We start from the raw sequence: 17,566 nt of genomic DNA, 5'->3' as shown, positions 1-17,566 counted from the left end.
AAAGAAAATAAAATAAGCACTACAACACACGAAAGACATAAGCATTTAGTAATGGAAGGTGACCTCTGGATCATAGACGATCCATGGAAAAGATATCGAACTTTCTGGCTTCGTAACTTTTTTAAAAGAATCGTACATTTAAATATTTATGATATTAAGATGCTACACTCTCAATATATTATAATATATACGTTTGTATTAAAGAATGAATGCTGGCGGCGAGTATATTTTAGAAAAAAAAAAAAAGTGAAAGTGTCAAAGACTTTGCATGAAGTGGGCGTCACAAGTAGTAATTTAGACTAATTACAAGTATAAGAAACAATGTTATCGCCTCAAAAGTAGTTGTTGTGTTCGCTTTCTGTGACTTTTGACGGTTTGTTCCAACAAAGAAATCTTCTAGTAATTACTAAGGGCGCCTCTCTCTCTCTGTCTCTTGCTCTCTCTCTTACGTCACCGATTCAATGCCATTGTTGGAGTGATTAATCAGAAAGGGAAAATTTATTTGGGTCGTTTGTCTTCGGTTCTAGACAAGCTAAAGCGTCCATTTGTGGTTTTAATTGTTTTACTTGTTTTCCAAAAGCTACTTGGCAGTGAATATAAATGTTTAATTAGGAATACCAGGCTGCCTGGTTTGTTGGTGCTAAATGCGACAGGCAGTGTGGGAATCCTAATAATAAACATTGAATTTCAACATTTGTCCAGCGTTGACCTTTCTTAAATTAACCTCTACCGTTTCTCTAAGGTTTGGATAAAGGAAAACCTCTGATTTCTAGGGTGGAAATCGTAACAGTGTTGAATTATTAGAGAGAGGAAAACCTCTTTATTTGGAGGAGGAAGATCATTCTCTAAGTAAGACTTATGGATGTGGATGAAAATCTTGGTTTTCTGGAAGGAAAAGAATGGAAGATTTCTTCACGAGAGTTGTAAATTAAATCGAATTCATAAGAGAGAAAGTTTGTCTGACTTTTAAATCTCGATCCGGAGCATGTAAATGTATTGGATTTCGATATTTGTCCGACGACGATTTATTTCTAAAAATAACGTGGATGGGTCTGTGGCCGGTTAGAAGAAGCTGGGGATAAAAAAAATCCCCCGTATTCTAGAGAGAAAAATGATGATAATCATATAAAAAAAATAAATAATCAGAAAAATCTTTCGCAGGACCTTTAAATGACATTGACAATGCATGAAAAAAATTCCTTCAATTTTTAGATCTCGACCTCGGGCTCGCATTTGTCACGATTCACCTACTTAACCCTGAGCCGAGCGGAGAGTGATTGGAAGTCCTTGTCGGGTGTCCGCCCTTGGACTCTCGTGAAGTGACGTCACGGCCACGAAATCGTCTGCCAGGTAACTTCCAATTACGTCTTCTTTCCCACGGTGCATTAACGTGGAGGCGTGATGCAAAAAAAAACACCGAAAAAATGTCTTACCGACAATACTTACGCTGTCGGTAGTCGTAGGGATTAATTAGTATTTTTTTTTTTTATTGTAGGATCATTTTAGTTTTCTAGATCGGTAGACGAGACGTATCGAGTTAAAATCGCGAGTTGTAAGATAGGAAATACCCGCTTAGGTTGCACAATATGGTTGCGCTTTTAGCCCCGGAGCCTTAATGATGCAAAGGCGAATGGACTAACATCCGTGGGAATGGTACTCCCAACCGCCCACTTTTATCTGGACGACGGATAAGTCAAACAGGTGCTGAATATCGGTGTCAACGGCCATCTAACCAGGCGTTTTCGGTTTGTCTTAATTACTATATTTATACTTCTCTCCTGGTCGAGTATCTCCACCACTCTTGTTTAAACTAATGTCGCCCGATACTCGTTTAAACGAAACACTTCATCTTTAAACTTCTACGGAGGCGTTAACGTGTTTTAATAGTAAAAAATCTAAATATTAAAAACATTACTAATGTGTTTTCTTAATAACGAGTAATTCGATAAGAGGAAATTGAATTTTTAAAGCTGTTGAGTTCAAATTAGATCAGCCCACTTTGAATTACCCTCCTGAAGAGGGGTGTTTTTTTTTTTAATGTTTTCTCTTAAGATATTCCCTCATTCATTTTTAGTATGAATGAATAATTAATAATAAGTTAACCTTGATGGTCACTTACATAGTTATGTTTCTTGTAACCTTGATGGAAAATCTTGTCAGAATCCTGGTGATTCTTTAGCAATATCTTCTGTATACTAACTGAATTAGCACTTTCTTGATATATTTTTTACATTAAAACTTTTTAATGAGAAATTATCATGTGATATTTCTTTATAAGTTACCCATTTATAATACATATAAATTAATTTTAATCATATTCACCCCCAATTCAAGTTGAATTTTTTTCCTCCGGATACAAGGTGAGAATCATCTTAAATTGTTGATTTTTTTTAAAAATTCAATGCCAGTTTAGTAAATAAATAATAAATGTACACTTTATTTAATTTATAAACATTATTCTAATAGAAAATTTATGTGTGTACAAGCTATACTAATCTTATTATTCCAGTACAAGGACCACATACAAGATTTGCCCTTCTTTTAATCATTGTTTCTTAACCTGTGGGGGTTATCACCACAACTGGATCTAAAACATTATACTTCAGACTTAAAATTAATATTCTATCAATGTGTTTTGAACCTACTGATACACCCCTTTCTATATAAAAGTGATATAAATATACTTAAATATGGTAATGACAGTAACAAATTTTATGGGTTTAGATATATATTCTAGTTATTGCCATGGGGAAATTTAAGAAAAACACTAGCAAATACTGTTCTAATTTACATAATCAGTGTAAATATTTTATCAATTATACAAATTGGAATCATCTTTAAAATATTATTCTGTAATAACTCTAATTTAAAACAGTCTCTACTACTATGTAAATTATCCAAAATTTAATTGAATATTTAAATATTATAGAAAAGATATTCTCAAATTAATCTATATCAATTTCCCTGCTAGCATTTTTTTTATCAAAGTTAAACAATGTATAAGGCTGTATGTCTTGATTTGTTTCCTTAATTTGATCTTTTTATGATATTGAATAATGATCATTTGGAAAATCGAACGAATCTGAATGGGTTTGTCAATGTTTCCCTGTTTCTTTCTCTCTTTTCTAATCTGGTTATCTATTGTTCTTATTCTGTAGACCTTGGACCGGTCAGAAGCGACGATGGATCCAAGGTCAGCTTCTTTTTTATTTTCCTACCCTCCCCCCTCGCTAGTTTTTGTGAGTTTCCCTAGGGTTTCTCGGGGATTAATCGGGTCTAAGAATGGCCCCGATTGTTATCTGTAAAGATAGAAAAGAGGCCCCACCTTTAGCATCTCACGTGATCTACCGGATAGGGAATTTTCAGCTTTTACACATGGTTGGTACAATAGGGAAAAATCGTTTAAAAACACGATTTTCTTTTATAATTGGTCGAATTTTTTCCCTATAATAACGATTGTATTATCATTATAAATACATTAATTTGGATTTAAAGTTTGTATTGCATAATATCTTCACGAAATTTCTAAGGCGAATTAAGTGTAAATTGCTTAATTTATTCGTCGAATTCTTTATTGTAAAAAAAAAATTTTTACTTTTATTAAAATTCTATTAACTAAAGCATTGATCCATTATATTTCTATTGTCGGCAATTTTTCTATGTTGTTATTATTATTATTATTTTTTTATTAATTTAAAGTGTTGAAATAATTTTAAATATAATAATTTAGGAATGATTTCTTGTAATACTAAGCGATGCGGTTGCCAAGATAAATGTGTACACAAGCTAATGATGTTGCCAAAATCTCAAAATAGTAACATATATCTTAATTAATTATTAACACTTTTATAATATTAGTTGTTGAACATATTTACTAATTTTATTTAAGTGTAAACTATAGAAGAAATCTCCTGACACACAGGGGAAAGCCAAGAATTTACTTTTTTTCTTTTTTTATATATGAAATTCCTTTTGATAAATGATGAAAAATTCACTTTTTAATGAATTAAAATTGATTCTGAGACGTTCTATTTGTACATAATTAGCAGACCCTGTTAGAGAGAGACCATTTATTTTGGTCCCCCCAAACACAAGGCCTTAAAGTTTTTATTGATAAGTATAGAAAATCCTACTTTTTATATGAATAAAATTGATATTTTTATGCAATTTTTAGAGAGGAAAGGCCCTACATTTGTAACTGGCTAGGGCCCAATTTTATCTCTTAAATCCTGATAATTACCAGTGGTTCAAAAAGGTATTTTTAGTAAACCTTATAAACATGGATCCTTCCCTCCTCCATCAAAAGGCAAATTATTATACTATTATTTCCCTGCATAAATCCAGGATATAAGGATATTAATTTTATAAATTTAAGGTTTATTAAACTCCCCTCTAAGCCATCTTAATTAAGTTAATAAATACAAAAAAAAAAAAATGTATCCTTATTTTGGACAGAAAAAATGGCCAAAATTTATAAAAATTATTATTATTATTATTATTATTAACCATAAAATTTTTATACACAATTACATAGACTAATAAATATTTTATGTTAAAAATTCTCACGTAGAAGTATAATTTATGAGTTCGATTCAGTATACAACATTCCACATAACGCCTACTTTCTATACTTTTTTACTATTTTTTATATTGATTAAATCGAACTTTATAAATAACAGAGAACAAGTATAATATAAACAGGTTTATAATACACTTAGAGATGTATTTCTGAGTATCAGAATAGATCAGGAATCAGTAGGAGCATTAGTACAGTACATATATATTCAGTTGTAACAGGTTCCACTGAGATTAACCCCCCTGAACAGGGACTTAAAATTGGTCTTATGCTGTAAAAAAAAAGAGGGGGGGTTAACTTAAGGTTGTTAAATTTTGTAGAGGAACCCATTTTTACCAGCGAAGAACGTCATTTTGGCTTATCTGAGTCTTCTTTACCATAAAAAGAAAATAATAGGTTATTAAAACGTGGTGCATTCCTTTAAAAAATGTAGAGAATTAAATCTTTGAGAGAGGAAAAAAAGAAATTTCCCTTCCCCCCTCTCTCTCTCTCCTCCTCAGAAAATTGTAACGTTACAGAATATATTACGCAATTTTACGACAGACTTAATAATGATATATTGTACTATAAAATTTCTATAATTTGGAAAAAAATCAACAATAAAATATATTTTGATTGCTGGATTTAAAAAATAAAAGAAAGAAAAAAAAATTCAAAAATTATATCATAAATTTTAAAGGGAGGAGAGAGAAAAAAATAAAGTTTAGGAGAGTCGTAAAATTTCTATTAATGGAAAAATATCGATGTATGCAAAATAGAGAAAACGTGACGGCGTGTAGTACGTGGCGAGTGTTTAATTCATTAATACAAATTCGATTATGAGCTCTTTCCGGAGAGACATTCTCGCCGCTAACTCCCCATTAAGAAGGATGAATAATGGGTTCCATCATTATATCCCTGGGGCTAAATTTAAATCATCCTAAATGAAGTTTTCGCCTACAGTCTTGGGAACGTTATCTCAAACAACTCGAGACTATTTCCGCACCTTTTAACAGGAAACCCAAGAGTTGTCAATGCACGCCACCCGATGTCAGCACACCGTGAGAAAGTCCTCCTTACGACTTAGTATACGTAGTATCGAGTTCTACTTATCCGCATTCACGCAACTTATCGAGGGTGGGGTTGACCTTGATTCCTAGAAAGGTCAAAAAAAAAGGTTTTTTTTTCCGTCAGTTTCCCATGTTAACGCCAGGTGGCATTCTCTGTCTCAATTTCCGGTCAGGGGATACTACTCATCTCTTAAACTCTTCTCTAAATTTGTGATTTACCTGCAGGGATAGAGCCTCTTTTTATATATGTAATTTTTTTTTTTTCCTTCTACTTTTCCTTCCTTACCTGTCGATGGAGGGACGAACCGTAGCGGTGGCAGGAAATCCCTCTACGCATTTTCCCACACCTGTCCCCTTGTCTAGGAGTTGTTTGAGAAACACCGTCTCACCGGAAGTGAATTTTTTTCCGTCTTCGTCTTTCTTACAAGGTCACTCAATGTTCTCTTTTCTTAAAGATCCAGACTACTTTTTCTCTGCTATTGTATAACTATGTGAGAGTCGTATCCTCTATTATTGGGCTTACTCCTTACAGCTTGAGACCCACGACCCAACTTTGTTCCACTACCGAATCTTTAAAATTTTAAAAATCTTATATTTGTGTGTGTGTGTATTTATTGTATTCTTTGAGTGTATTTGTTTTTACGATCCCTTCGGTCGACTGCTACCCACTGATCGTTAAGGGGTGCAACACCCTTTCGTCACGTTATCGCTATTCTGTTCCCATGGGGCCATGAAAACCGGACGCTCTCCCATTGGCGTTTTCACAGGATGTCCACGTTTGACACGTACCGCTTCTGAACTTGTCATTGAAGGTCATACAGGTGAGATGGGATATTAATTGGTTTCGTATGAAACGAAATCCACCCCCTCAAAAAAAAAATAAAAGAAAAGAGCGGAAACTTCTTAATAGATCCTGAAAATAAAGTATATGTTTGATTAATTTAAAGAAACCAAACATATTTTAAGTAGCAGGTTTCATCTGTCATCTTCTGGCCTGTGAAATTTCAAGTTTTAATTAATTTGATTGGCATGTTGATGATGATTTCATCATCCGACCGGTTTTAACTCCACATTATTCAAGTAGAATTGTATCGATCTAACAGGAGCCTTCTTTATTTAAATGATAAAAACGTCGTTGCATCTATTTTATATACACTGTACACGTAATTTTATATATATAAAAATAGATTAAAGTATATAAATTTTGCTTTTTTTTTGCAAATTCTTTATAATTTTCCCACAGTCACCTATATTTAAGCTGTTTTATACACTTCTAGTAACTTTAACAATGATTATATAGCCTTATACTTCTCGGAGAAAGTGTAAGTTTTATTTTTATAACAATTCCTAGAATCGAACCTTGTCGCTTATTAATAATAATAAAGTATTTCTTACTCTACATTCTTCGTAAAAATCGACTAAAAAGTAGGCTAAGTGTTATCATAAAACTACTATTTTCTAATAGTTTTATAATAAAGTATGATTCACTGTGTAGTTGTACAGTACATTTTTGCATTTATTCAAACGTATGTGTAACACCGAGACGGTTACCTTACTCTTTCCTTGTCACTGGTAACGTATCATTTACGGACTCGTTTGACAAGTTGCGACTACGTTCCGCATCAGTTATCCCCCTTCAACGATAGGTTATACTTGTTTCATCTTAATAACTGACTGACCAGTTTACTTACCGTAAATATACTTAGAAATATTCCTCTCCTATAACCTTGAAGTCAGTCAGTATATTCTGTGTGTTTGTGTGATTCGAGTCTCATAAATGTGTTTTATATTTAAAATAAATTATTCTATTAACACTTTTCTATGGAGTAATAATAAATTCATACAATTTTATATATAGAAATTACGTATATAAAAGTACAGAAATGTCACACGGTTTTTCCCATTAAAACTTAAAAATAGTAGTAAATTATTTATCATAACCATTGTACATATAGCCTTATATATAAGTGCATTACATTACAGTCGACCCCCCTATAACACTGTTGATAATTCCGTTTTATATGAATTCCATGTTGTACGAGTCCCTTAGATTTTACAAATAAGTGAGCCGTTCACAGCCCGTCATAAGTATTTGTAAAATCTAAGTGACTCGTACAACATGGAATTCATATAAAACGGAATTATCAACAGTGTTATAGGGGAAGCGACTGTATATATATGATGTAGTCTCTATAGTATATTATACACACATATACACACTACTACAGTTTAATATATATATATGTAGGGGGCTACATAGTAGAACACTAATATGAACAGGTTAAAGATTACAGTTGGCAAACATACCAGAGACAATTTACATATCTAATCTAAACATACACAGATCAATATCTCACTGATGAGTTCAATATGTTGAAAATGTATTAAAGATCCACGTTCATACACCAAATAATTACTTGAATTCGGTTGATAAATGGGTCCTTGTGGTTTTGAATAAATAAATAAAAAAAACACTCAGATATTTATATCTTATATGAAACATACACATAGCTGTACACGCCCAAGATATTTACTACATCATTATCATTATTGTAAACATTAACGCTATGTAAACAAGGTTGGTGACTCCGTACACATCAACGAGTCGCCAAATAGTGAAAATAATTATAGATTAAATACCGAGAAAGAATAATAAAATGCATTTTTAACGTATCATTCATTTACAGTACACGTTGAAATTATTAAAACTGTAGGCGAAGATAATGCATTTCTGACAGGTGAGTAACAACAGAAGTTCATTAATGCTGGCTCGTATGTATCAAAGCCAATTCTTAAACACTATAGAAAAGGGGGAGGAGGAAATGTGGGTAATGTAACTCGTCTCATCTGTCACCAGACGTGTCAAAGATGCTATATTTATTTATCTATAACCATTTATAAACCATTTATTTTAATAATGATCGATAGAAGAATGGCTCAGAAATATTTGTTAACGTATCAGGGTAGTTTTCCCAGATCTAGACTTAATAAAAAATACTTTACGACAGTGATAATATACAAAAGAAAAAAGTATGACGCAGTCTACACATGTAACTATCGACCTTGAGTTTCTTTCGGGTGATTAGATCTACCAGATTTTAAAGTATAATCTATTAAACACGTTATATATATATATATAAATATAATTATAATATTTCAGAAAAAAAAAACCACGCAAAGTCCTTAATTAGTTACGTAATCTGTTTCATAATTAGTTCCACTCTCGGTTACGACTTGGAAATCGTTTTGCAATTCCGATTCGTCGTGAGGTCATATAATACTCGCACAGTATTTGTTAATTGTAATTATGGAATTTTATTAATAAAATACTTAGTAATTAGAGAAATAAGTAAGTAAGAAGTGTTCAGGTATATAAAATGTGTTGGTATACGGAATCCCACGTGATTCTGCGGTGCCAATGAGGTTGTAGTGTGGCCCGTATCGACCTTGGAGAGACCGGTCCCCTCTTGGTGGCACCTCCAACGGCGGATACGGATTGGATCACGTGACTGGCCAGATGGCACTAACCCGCCAAGGACGTACATAAACTGTACCGCTGCTCCGATGAAGCGTGGCTTCCATAACGCGTTCGTAAATCGAACACAGAATACTTACTCTTCTTACTCCGGTGACGTAACGTAATTATATAAAATAAATAAAAGAATTGCTGAGAGGTAAATTATGTATTAGAACCTAATAAAATTTATTAAAATCGAATTTATTTCGCGTTTAAATTATGTATAAAAATTATATTTTTAAAAACTAATATTCAAATTTTTTGATAAAAGCGCCACACCGATTTTAATTAAGTTTTCACTTTATTTTTTTATTTTTTTAATTTAAAATTCTTCGACCGAATGGGAGTGGTAAAATTCCTTTAGGAGATTAAAAGAAATTACTTAAATTAATTTATTCAAACTTAAAATGTTTCTAATTTACTTTAAATAAGTTATGATAATTAGAAACACGTTAAGAAAAAAAAAATTTTTTTTTTTTTTGAGGTAAAAAAAAATCCACACTAGAGGGCACTAGCAGATTGAAAGATGAGATCGCCCTCTTCGGCAGTAAATTGAACAATTTTTGTTGCTTCCTCGTAATTATCAAAGATTAATTAAAAGATTTTTTTTTTTTAAATGTTCGTTGTGTATCGAACGGATTTTAAAGTATTTTTACTGTTTACTCAAAGGCCTGTGTATAAAACTCTTGCCAAGTTAAACACAAGAGGGGAGGAAGCTGAAAGACTTCTATAAATCGATCGGCATGACCCTGGTGTCATTTAAAATGAAGATGATGTCTAATAATTGATAGACGTCGTATCTACATGAGCCTTGGCCTAATTGGAACAGATAAATGGACTCTCGGCTTATTTTCCTTTCTTCTAAACCTGTTTCTTTCCTACTTTATCCTCTCGTTCTTTTGTCGAATGAGTTTATCTTTCCTTGTCGATACTATTACAAATACTTCTAGAATATCGAAAGCTACACTTGAATTTTATCTACAATAAGTGGATATGATGAGAGAGAGAAAAGAGCTTTTTAAGTAAAAACAGTGCTTGAAAAATGTTTTTCCGATCCCCTTAACCATTTTCCAGATCAAAATCTTGAAAGGCGTCGGTAGGGAAGTCCAAAGAAAAAAGGGGCGGGTATGCTATTTTCGGAGGGAATTCGCAGCCCCGTGGGGTCGGAGGTCAAACGGACCATGAAGGTCGAGGCAACGCCCACTGCTAGTGGCACCGAAAACCTGTTTACAGAAAATTCGTACACATTCTTTTCAATTCCTGGCGGATCCGCAACAGGATAAACAATCATTTCCCACTTCGTGTTATTCTTGAACATTCAAAATTTCTAGAATATTTATTGACGTAATAATACATTTAAGATCGTTGACGTCACAATTAAAAAAATAATAATAATAATAATGTAAAATATGTTGCGCCGTTTCGAAAGTTATAAAAAAAAAAAAAAAAATCTTAACGTTAGCAGCGCCAATTCTTCATCTACCAGCGTATTAAAGAAGTAGAAAATCAGGCTGGAATTTAATTAATTATACTAAAAGTTATATGTGAAAGTCTATTTTCATATTTTTAAAATGATACGTGCTCCTGTCTACGTTGTGTCCACCACCACCCCCTCGGGTTTGCATTCACGATTCGATGTTTTCTGAGTAATACTAAATTAACTCGGTGGTGATATGAAAAGGGGAGTTGTAAATCTACCTCTCTCTCGGCAACAGATGGCCCGTCCTGCTCTGGGACGATTGATGAAAATAGTAGAGTGGCAGGATAGAAGGGAGGTCCGGTTACTTCAATCCAGAATGTTATAGTCGGCGTTTCTCTCTGTGGGTCCGGTTACTGCTGCTAGTCGTGGAGAAATCGTAAATCTAGTGGCTGATGTGACGTCAGAATGTCCTAGACAAATGGATTAGGTGAGGATCACGGTACGCAGGGTACAACTTATCTGATTTAAAATGAAAGGAGGAACGTAATCCTCGGGGTACACTGATTAAAGAGATGCTCAACTTCACTATTTCACTCCAAGCCCCTGTTCTAAAACTGGGGTTGGCTTTCTTACGTTATAAACTGCATTAAACTAATTAAATTCCGGTCTCGCCCCTAATTTAAATTATTAATTTAATTTAGTTTTTTTTTTTTTCTTTAATCCCTAATTATAAAAACCATTCTTTAATTTTAAAGCATGTTTATTTATGTATATACTTTATTTTTATATATGTATATTATTAATTTATTACAAGCTTCAAAATTAAGCCTGTAAAATTAATGTTAATATAACTATTTTCTATGAGAAAATTGCTGATTAAATCGGTCACCTGCCCTTCTCGCTGCAGTTTATTAATGAGTGAATTTACTTGTAAAGGCAGCTTTTACTCGAGATAAATTTTCTAGGTCAGGCGAGAGCAGGTGAGACACTGCTTCAGTTCCTAACCTAAGGGAGGAGGAGGGGGGAAGAATGAATGACTCCGGACCTAAACTACATAGAAAATTAAAGAAAATAAACCACAAAAAAAAAAAAAATAAAATGCTACGCTTGAGATGTTTCGCATCCGCACTGGAGGCGGCCAAAGACGTGTATGACCTACTTTTAGACATTGCGCTTGCCTCAGTAATTGGCCCCTCAAAGGGGCGCCTCACCTCAAGGCAATATTGTTAGGCGGTGAAGATTAATTATTACAGTCCATTTGAAACTTTCTAAAAAAATTGTATTTAATTATATAAACACGTTCAATTTTTTAAAGGCGTTTATATTATAATATTTCGTACAATTAAATTTATTAATTAAATTAAATAATCGGCTTAACGATTAATTTTCTTAACTTTTTCCTTTGTTAAATTTGATTATTATGAAGAGTTTTTTTTTAAAGTTCTTGTTTCTGTATTTGTTTTTATTTTTTTATATTAATAATAATCTCAACATTAAACATAAATTGAAGGATTTATTTTAAAGTCTATTATGGTGTAACTTTGTGTAAAATACGTTCTCTAATCTTTTAATTTTAATTAAAAGATTTTAATAATTAATCGTTTCAATGTTATAAATCTATTAGATTTATCATTAATTATTCTTACAGAAATTGCAGAAAGCTACTTAAAGTCATCCTTTAGTATTACGAGGCAATTCCCACATCCTCCATCCCTAGCACAAGTAAGTATTCAAGATAACGTCTAGCATCGTAATAATTTCATGAATATTTAATAATTTTCAACGATTCCTTCAGAGAAACCTTAAAAAGTTAGCTTTAGATGGGTCTATTTCATGCAAAAAAATTAAATATTTTATAGAGGGAGGAAATAATTGCTATCAAATTAGAAAAATCGACACTATATTGTCACTTCACGTGACTTTTTGGTGACAGGTTCCGTGACTACTGTTTTAACACGCTTCAAATTGATGCTAAATACTCGCATCTTTATCCCAGGATTTCATCCTCATCCTCATCTTCATCTGATGCTGACGTATTATAACATTTTTAAAAGACGTTGTCGTGATTTTTAATGACGTTTAAAACCTGTTACAGTAATATTGTTAAAGGAGTAGTTAGTTTTTCTTTTAATTACATTTATTTAATATACTTTTTCATATTGTAAATTGATTGGATTCATGCAGGGTATCTCGTTACTACAGTAACATAATGGGACTGTGTTATCCAACAACCGTTCACTGTTTCACGGATACGATATCAAATTCCATTTGAAATTCCCATTAATTTTCTTCACAAATTTTTATTAATTCATCTGAACATCCCGAAAACAGTTAGGACCAAATTAAAAAAGAAAGAAAAAAAAAGGGCACCACCCGCTGTCAGAAAAGGAAGGTGCGCACTGGCTCAAAAGTTAATCATAGTGGCAAAAGTTTCGACTCACTTCACTCGTACAGATTGACAGGCTGCTGGCCCGCTTTACGGTAAGTACTGTAAATGGTCACCATGGTGACGGCACGGAACTGAGTCACGTGGCCTCCCGGAGGGTAACGTGACTCAGACAGTACAAACAAGGGAGTACAATTTTTTGCTACTCTCGAAACACGTGTCGTTGTTAATCTCTGGCCACCAGACGTCGATCTGATTGGCACGTTTCGGTACCTATTTGGTCATCTTGTTCAATATGCCCCAAGGCTCTATATCCCTGGGGGGTTTACGATCGATATGCGTGTATTTATTTTTAAAGCGCAGTAACGCTTGGACGAATCAAAACAATCTTTTTATTATATCGATTTATAATTTGTATACATAGGCCCCCGTCCCCGGAAGGGCCTATGTATTTCACGCTATTCTATGTCATTCGATCATTTACAAAACCTCAATACAGTAGTAGAAAGATGTGGTAAGTGGGAAGCATCCTCCTATACACTCACACACACGCTATAAATACGTGTTTCCACTTACTAAAGCTAGGCCAAGTAATCTCTGGTTTGATCCTGGTTGGCCTATATCTATGTTTTTGATCATTATGAAGGGGCCAATCAATCAAATCTGTCGAAATTCCCACAGTTTGTGCAAAAATTCCATAATCGGAACTAAATAAAACGGATGTTTAGAGGTTCATCAATATATTCTGATCATTCGAAATAAAATCCTAATTTCTTAATCAAATTTATGGAAAATTTCAGCATTTTAAACGTGCAATCGAAGGTATTTAAAGTGAGAATTATCATTCTAAGCATACCAAAATCATTAGAGAAACACGTGACTGGAAAGAAAACATCGCAAGTAGAAAAAGTCCTTTGATCGAAATAAAAACCTCTTAATGGGAAGAAAATCCTGTACGGTCAGAGGATAATCCCTCTGGTATTCGAGGTTTGGAAGAGAAAAACTTACAATCGGAAGACATTGAAAAAATACAAACTTATAGAAACTCCCACTCAAGAAACTCTAACGATCGGGTGCATAAATACGGCATAATAATAATAATAATAATAATAATAATACATAAAATTTGGGATTTTCCTACAGATTTAACATTCCCTTATCAACGAAATCGGGCTAAGAACGTAGTGGAAAGCGTGAATCACACCTGGCAACAATCACGAAATTAACCGCTAAATTCTTAGAGGTCAGCAACGTAACGCGTTGGTGGTTAATAACACGCGCGCGGTGATCTGACCCAAGACGTCCTTTAACCCATCTATTGTCTCCCGAAAAGTCGTTTAATCTCTTAATTCCGGTTACCGACACAAAACGAAAAACGAATTATAATAAGCGCGTGACGTCATACAAACAGGCCACGATATTGGCCAGTGGCCTCGGTTCTTACAAGCAAACTACAGATGCTTTGGCCTAAGTTATTTATATCCTCCTCGTTATATATATACATAAAGTAACAGTCGTTAACCGTTTGCTTCCCTCAATATAGCATTATTTAGCAACGTTCCCAGCGGTTGCGACAATTACGTTCAATACAATTTTAGAACACGAAATCGAAAAAATAAATAAATAAATAAAAGACAGAATTAAACCGTGACGTCAGCCCATTTCATCATTCGGTTCACGACCCGCGAAGTATAACAGACGAACTGGCGCGATGGCGTCGTGGGGCGAGGGAAACGCCCTCCTCGCCTCTCCTTCCTACCTTCAAGGTCAGGGGATCGTAAACACGCTCGAGCGTCACCTAGGTAACCGAGCCTCGATTTCCTGGCAAGCTGCCAGCGGTGTGGTCACGTGGATCACTCGTGCGATGTCGCTTTCTGGGAAATTAGGATGAGGTCAACGGCTCTTCTCTCCAAGAAAATAAACCCGAGTGGAAGGTTTTTTTTTTTTCGGTTGCTTATTAAAGAACACCCCGGGATGACGGCCGGAGGATGTTCGGAAGTGGAGCAAGGTTGGGGATGTCCCAGATTTGTTCCAGATGCTTTTCTTCGTTACTGGGGTGTCGGCGTGTTAACTCGAACGTGTTTGTTTTCTAAACAAAAGTTTTTACCCTCCCTCTCCCCCCTGTAGGATAGATACATTAGGTCATTTGCCTGTTAATTCCATTTAAAAATCTCACCGGGTAAGCCATGTAATTTTCGTTCCTCCCCCCTTCCCGTATATTTCTAAATTTATGTGGCATCTGTAATTGTAACGAAGCTGTTGCCCCCGGATTTAAAGTTCACGCTATCGATACGTGTGACGTGTAAACCCTCGAATAGCACCGAAAGTGTCGTCGATGTCGATGCCTCCACGTGTGTTAATGTACAATAGAAAACACGGGCTAGTATCAGCGCGTGGGAGTTTGTGTGCAAGATTAAAAGCTAATTTTCCTATCGTTAAATGTTGTTCTAGTCCTTAATAAACTTCATTTGTTAATTGCATTGTTTAATTTAGTTCTATATATATATATATATATATTACTGGATGCTTTGAAACTAATAACCACTTCCTTCCTTTTTTTTTTGTTTTCTAAGGATCTTCCAGAAAAAATAGAGGAAGAGAAGAAGAAAAAAGAAGGATCTGGAAGGGCTCCAAATCGAAAGTTTTGCTGATTGGATTTAGGTAGAAGAATTTTGGATCTTTTGGCGTCTGGATTTGATTTCAATTGATTATTTGTTTTTTATTTCATACGCTTTTTTTTATCAATATATATCTTGAACAGTTTTATGAACTGCAATTACTAAAAGAAAATGAGAAATGAATTTAATTCTACCGGAATTTTATGCTAATTTTGCAAATTTTTACTCCAAAAACTCTTCATTCTCTCCTTATTTGCTAACCTTTTCTGCCCTGTTTACAATACTCCTTTTCTCCATAATTTTTGCACTTTATACAGCATTTTTTGTTTTTTTAATTCCTTAACTCTTACAAGTTATTTGCAATTCATTTTTATAAATATTTTCATTAGCAATCTTATTATACACCTATCTTATTTGACTTCTACAACACCTTATACCAAATTTTCAAGTTTTTACTCCTATTTACCATGAATTTTTCGATCCTTCTATCTTTATATAGCTTATATTACATCTTCGCACTTCTTGAACACTTCCAACTTGGTGTTTACTTGGTGCATTTTTATATATATTCTGAACACTTATTTTTCATCTTTTATAATTTTCCTTCCATGGCATCTTGTGCCAATTTTTACTCCTATTTACATTGTTTTTTTTTATCGCTCCTTCCCCTTCTTCACCCTTATTTACAATACTACTTCTTTCTATTATTCTTTCACCTTATTTACAGTATATATTTTTTTAAAGTTTTATTTACAAATTTCCACTTCTTAAACTGTTTTCTTAGTTCACTCACTCACACTTCTGCTCTTTTGTATGGGTGACAATGGATCCTTTTCATCATGGCGAATTTTTTCGTCGCTTCCTTACGTCACAGAGGACTTTTCTTTCGATAGAAGCACGCAATACAAACACTTATCATTCGAAAAAAGTAAGATTTTTATAAATATTCCCCACTTTTAAACGACAATAAAAATAAATAATAAAAAAAAAGGCGCATTATCACACTTCAGGGAAAAATGTACCTTAGGGTATAAATCTATTCTAATATTTTTCTCACCCCCTATTTTTAGTTTGCTATATATGTGTTTTTCTTTTATTATTATTTTCTTGAGCCAACATATTTTGACAGTTTATCATTCTCTTGGACCTCCTTCCCTCTCAGAAGAGAGAAGGAAAAAGAAAAATAAAAAAAACATTGATGGATGTATCTTGCTTACATTAAAGGAACAGTATTTGTGTGTGTGTGTGTGAACATTTGATGTTTTAAAATGATCTTTCCCCTATTCAAAATTCATTCTGGTTAGGTTATTCTCTTCGGAGTAGAAATAAATATCCAAGCAAACTTGGTATATTTTGGGGTATTTGGGGATAAAATATTCGCTATTTTATCACCAAGTACACTAAGAATAAAGTGAGGTACCAACTAAATTCGAATAGAACTATTTTTATATTTATTTTATCGAAATATCAATCGTGTTTTTGGTCTGTTTAAACTCTTTTCTACTGCCAAAACTTGTTCTTTTATTAAATTTCTACGAAGTAATTCACTTACGTATTGAGTCAAATTATAAAGAAACAAACAAAAAAAAAAATCCCATATTAAAGATTGATTTCTATCTTTGTATGTGTGTCTGTTCGTAAGTGAGGAGTAAATCTTGTGTCTATTTCCATTTTTAACTGGAAATTTTTAGTTATATATAACGATAAAACCGTATTTTCTTACATAAATAAACTTAAAAATCATTGCTTGTTAACTTTATCTGTGAATTATAAACATTAACTTAATATATAATTAACTTTTTGGGTAATAAATGCCAGTAATAATTACTTTAAATCTATATTACTTGGTTACTTTAACANTTATATACACTGTACACGTAATTTTATATATATAAAAATAGATTAAAGTATATAAATTTTGCTTTTTTTTTGCAAATTCTTTATAATTTTCCCACAGTCACCTATATTTAAGCTGTTTTATACACTTCTAGTAACTTTAA

The 17,566-nt window shown here is 33.3% G+C and overlaps 1 long non-coding RNA gene across 3 annotated transcripts in view; it reads left to right on the top strand.

Moving 5' to 3' along the window:
- LOC111618735 overlaps positions 1 to 15,615 on the top strand; it is a 44,951-nt gene extending 29,336 nt beyond the window's left edge. The window contains exons 1-5 of one of the 3 annotated variants that reach the window (XR_002755633.1): positions 10,744 to 11,049; positions 12,211 to 12,284; positions 12,422 to 12,676; positions 12,747 to 13,043; positions 15,522 to 15,615. This is a non-coding gene — a long non-coding RNA (uncharacterized LOC111618735). Of the gene's footprint in view, positions 1 to 10,743; positions 11,050 to 12,210; positions 12,285 to 12,421; positions 12,677 to 12,746; positions 13,044 to 15,521 lie in introns of those variants that run through there. The other 2 variants (XR_002755632.1, XR_002755634.1) reach the window with 2 other exon arrangements.
- Positions 15,616 to 17,566: the final 1,951 nt, after the last annotated feature.

Source organism: Centruroides sculpturatus, unplaced genomic scaffold (genome assembly GCF_000671375.1).
Source record: "Centruroides sculpturatus isolate CEXI.00-Female unplaced genomic scaffold, Cexi_2.0 scaffold67, whole genome shotgun sequence".
NCBI classification, from domain to species: Eukaryota; Metazoa; Arthropoda; class Arachnida; order Scorpiones; family Buthidae; genus Centruroides; species Centruroides sculpturatus.
This window is presented reverse-complemented; position numbering and strand designations above follow the sequence as displayed.